Here is a 4,917-nt window from a genome sequence, read left to right on the forward strand (position 1 = left end):
GTAATCTGCAATGGTTCCTCATACATTGCTTTCATATTTGTCAATCAGGGTTTGTCTGGTGTAATCTTGTGCATGAAGTAGGGTTATGCAACCCAGGCTGAAATACTATATAAGTAATACATACGTTAGCATCCCTTAATGGTTCTGGTCTGAACCAATTTTTACCATGATGGTTTTATTTATTATTATATATTTTTTTAATTTTTGGCTACACCCCACAGCATGTGGGAACTTAGTTCCCCAACCAGGGATTGAACCTGCACCCCCTGCATTAGAAGTGCAGCGTCTTCCCCACTGGACCACTAGGGAAGTAGCTATGATGGTTTGAAATGATAATTTTCTCCTGTCAGCCTCCCTCCTTCTCTATCAGTCAGTGCTCCATTGTAAACAAGAGCCCTCCTTTCTAATTTTTTGTTTATAATATTTATATTCTTTGTAACATATTTGGACTCATGGACTCCTGTTTTATTCAGTGGGTTTTATTCCATTACTGTCCTTATTTATTTTGATGCTGAAATCCACCCAGATGTGGCCACCTTTGACCTGGCTTCTGCATCCTCTGACACAGCCACCCCCACCCCCAGTCTGCTGGCCCCTGCCCCATAATTTTTGGCGCTACTTTATTTCTGGCAGAATTTTCAACCTTCTACCTTCTCTGTCTCAGCCACTATAATCAACTCTTTCCCCCAGGAACCCTGTTTCTTTTAGTGGGGAATGGTAGAAACCAACATCTGGGTACTAGGTATGCTTCTTGCTACTAGGGTTTTATTGCTTCTAGGTTCTTTCAATGGACACACATAATCACATATACTATGTATATAATATACCTAAGCTAATATATAGTATATCTAATATATATATTATTATTATAGAAAGCATGAGTTTATACTGGTAACACAATTTTGATCCAGTTTCACCGGGTTCTCTACCTTGCCTTCCTGTATTCCATATTTATGTCTTCCTTCTTCCAAAGGAAGAACTCTGGCTCCCAAAATATTTCAAAATTGTCGTACACTACAAAAGGTAAGCCTAGTAAAGTGAGTTCAAGAGGTCTTTACTTCCCCCAGGCTGAGGGTGTATGGTGTGGTGTTCGTTGTCCAGTCATGTCCTACTCTTTGTGACCCCACAGACTGTAGCCCACCAGGCTCTTCTGTACATGGGAATCTCCAGGCAAGAACACTGGGGTGGATTGCCATTCCCTTCTCCAGAGGATCTTCCTGACCCATGGATGGAACCCGGGTCTCCTGCATTGCAGGCAGATTCTTTACCGTCTGAGACATAGGGTACACTTCCCTCCTTGCTGTGTGGTTATATCACTCGTATGAAATTCAGCTGGGTTCATTTGTTTCTGTTTGCACTCAGTTTGGTTTGTTTTTTCCTCATATTTTGATTTAGTTTAATATTTTACGTGTATAGGAGATTAACATGCTTCTAAAAGTCAAAATTACACAAGAGAATTCCCTGGCGGTCCAGTGGTTAGGACTTGGAGCTCTCACTGCTGTGGTCCAAGAACTAAGATTCCACAAGCCATACAGGCGGGGCCAAAAACAATTTCCAGTATTTTGCAATTATAAATAATGTGACAATAAATTTTCATGTTGTTGAAAGTGTCTTAACGGTACATTCTTAGAGGTGGATTTCTGGGTCAAAGGGTAAACGCATAGGTAGGGTTTTTTGTTTGTTTCTTTAATTGTGATTAAAAAAAGTTTGTAAAATTTAACTCCTTTGCCATTTTTAAGCACACAGTTCAGCAGTGGGGAGTGCTATTCTGTACTCAGTCTCTTCAGTCGTGTCTGACTCTTTGCGACCCCATGGAGTGTAGCCCACCAGGCTCCTCTGTCCAGGGGATTTTCCAGGCAAGAATACTGGAGAGGGTTGCCGTGCCCTCCTCCAAGGGATTTTCACGACCCAGGGATCTCTTATGTCTCCTGCATTGCAGGCAGATTCTTTACAGTCTGAGCCACCAGGGAAACCTGGGGAATTGCAAATTAAAACAACAGTGAGATGCAATGCACACCTATCGGAATAGCTAAAGTTCAAAAACACAGGCAACTCCAAGCGCTGCAGGGCATGTGGAGTGATAGGGACTCTCATTCATTTCTGATGGGAATGCCAAATGGCACAGCCACTTTGGAAAACAGTGTGGAAGTTTATTATAAAGTGAAACATACCTTTACTATAAGATCCATTAATCACGCTCCTTGATATTCACCCAAATGAATTGAAAATTTAGTTCTACACAACTACCTCCATATGGAGGTTTATAGCAGATTTATTCATAATTGTCAAAACTTGGAAGCAATTGCAATGTAGTTTAATAGGAGAATGGATAAACAAACTGCTAGTTGCAGCCATACAATGGATTATTATGCGGGGATTAAAAAGAAGTGGGGCTATCAAGTCACAAAAAGACATGGAGGAAGCTTGAATGTTTATTGCTAAGAAGATAATTTGGAAAGGCTATATACTGCGTGATTCCAGTGATTTGACATTCTGGAAAAGGCAAAACGAAGAAGATGGCAAAAAGATCAGTGATGGCCACGAAGTGGGGCTGGAGGGGAGGCAGGAAGGGGTCATCCCTGTGGAGCACAGGGGATTTTTAGGGCAGGGAAAATACTTTGCATGATATTGTAATGGTAGACCATGGTATAATACATCTGTCAAAACCCATAGGATCTACAGCAGATTTCAGGGTTTTTTTTTTAATATTTATTTTTATTTATTTATTTGGCTGTGCTGGGTCTTCATTGCGGCATGTGGGATCTTTAGTTGTGGCATTTGGAATCTAGTTCCCTGATCAGGTATCAAACTCCACCCCCCTGCATTGGGAGCTTGGAGTCTTAGTCACTGGACTACCAGGGAAGTCTCCATAGGATGTCCCACATTAAAAGTGAACCCTAATGTAAACTATGGACTTCAGTTAGTAATAATAATGTATTAGTATTAGCTCATCAATTGTGAGAAAGAAACTAAAACGGTCAAACTTAGGTTTAGATTTGTTAAACTTTTGTCAATATTATTAATATTAAGAAACAGTCCCTCTCAAATATCTGTGGGTAGCACACATTCAAGAATAATTTCATTTTCCACTTGGGACCATGTGGAAACTCTTTATTTGAGAGTTTTCTGTTGTTTTGCTTAACTCTTCAAGTTCTTTTAGTATCATGTGTTAATTAAGTCTACTTGTTTTATTAGCATTTAGCCAATATTCTCATTATGTGTCCAAGAGTGTTGTGAAGTCAAATGTGATAGGTGTTTTCCTAATATGTTTCATCTTTGGGAAGGTCCAGAAAATTCTGTATATAATCTTTTCAATGTTCCAAAGAAAGCCATGATGATCACAATTGAGGTCAGCTCATAGTAACAAATAACTATATGCCATACATGGCATATGGCACAAAAAATGTTTCTGGATTTTCAGTGAAAAAAATGACCTTGTTCATCTTTATTTTTACTAACCATGTCAATCACATTATCAACTTGCCTTCAACATCCTTTTAAATCAATGCCTAAAATCGTAAGTTGCTTTTCTTCAGTCCTTCCTGTAAATCAGAACAGTACTAAAACCAATTAAATTGTGAGTCTGTTTCATCTAGACATATGTCTAGACATATATAGACAAATTTTAAAAAATATGAATTAATATTACAAATGTTCCTCAGCCACTATTGCATATACCACATTAATTTCTGAGTATTTCTGGAACCACAAATTGGAACAGGAGGAAAAGCAAGAGGATTTGACTAGTTAATTAATGTTATTTCTTGTCTTCCCTAAGTGCTTCAGTGGCTGAAATCCTCCCCTGGCACAAACCATAGAACTTTGTGGCATTTGGATACAGTCACCTCATGTTTCCAGGACATGGGTTATGAGATGTGAAGTGCTTCTCTGGGCCTGAACAGTGTTATTACTAGAGCCGATGTTTAGGGTTTGGGTTCTCCTGTACCAGTGCCAAGCCTCAGATGCCGATTGAGAGAGGAGAACAGTTTTCAGTGTGTTTGTGATTTGTGGGGCTTAGGGTGTTACTCGAAGGGAACAGGGTGGAGGGGTCAGAGTGAAAGCAAACTGTGGAGCCTTATACCCAGTTCAGAGGTGTGGAGCCCTATACCAAGGTCACAGGACAGAAATCTCTGGAACTGACGGAGCCCTATATCTACTGCTGCCATAAGCCTTCAGATCATCTAAACCAGTCGGTGCCCTGACCCCATATTAGGTAAAATACCCACTCAATGCATCCTAAAAAGTGAAAGTGTCAGTTGCTCAGTGGTGTCTGACTCTGTGATCTCATGAACTGTAGCCCGCTAGGCTCCTCTGTCCCTGGAATTCTCCAGGCAAGAATACCGGAGTGGGTAGGTAGCCATTCCCTTCTCCAGGGGATAGATCAAACCTGCATCTCCTGCATTGCAGGCAGATTCTTTACCATCTGAGCCACCAGGGAAATGCCCATAGCATCTTAACCAATCACTAATGCCACTCGTCTGGTAGGAATTTTCTCGGTCTTGAGGCTATAAAAATTGGTGTGCAAATATTTCAGCCATGAATCAGTGGTCCTTTGGGAAAGAAAGGATTCAGGCAGTGTCAAGGGTGGGGTGATGGGGACAGTTTAAGAAGTCCAGGCCAGAGTGGAGATGAAGAGTTTAATGTGCCAACTAAAAACTGTCACTAGCCACCAGTCACTGAACGTTGACATACCCTGAAGGGAATTCAGAGCCAAGAGCAGGAATGAGGCACTCTGTGCTCTGGGAAAAACAGGCAGAACAGGCCTTTGGATAGTTATTTTCAGGAGATTTTATGAACCCAAATTCTTGCACCTTCTTATATCTAGAAAAGCACTACAATCATTAACTGAGACATCTGCTTCTCACAACTAGCAGCAAACTTCCTGTGACCAGCAGCAGCCTTCTGTAAAAACATGTG

The 4,917-nt window shown here is 40.8% G+C and overlaps 1 non-coding gene across 1 annotated transcript; it reads right to left on the reverse strand.

Moving 5' to 3' along the window:
* Nucleotides 1–236: 236 nt before the first annotated feature.
* Nucleotides 237–309, reverse strand: TRNAR-UCU. The gene has a single exon. It is a non-coding gene; the product is annotated as a tRNA-Arg (tRNA).
* Nucleotides 310–4,917: the final 4,608 nt, after the last annotated feature.

The sequence above is a fragment of the Cervus canadensis genome, chromosome 11 (genome assembly GCF_019320065.1).
Source record: "Cervus canadensis isolate Bull #8, Minnesota chromosome 11, ASM1932006v1, whole genome shotgun sequence".
Lineage (NCBI taxonomy): Eukaryota > Metazoa > Chordata > Mammalia > Artiodactyla > Cervidae > Cervus > Cervus canadensis.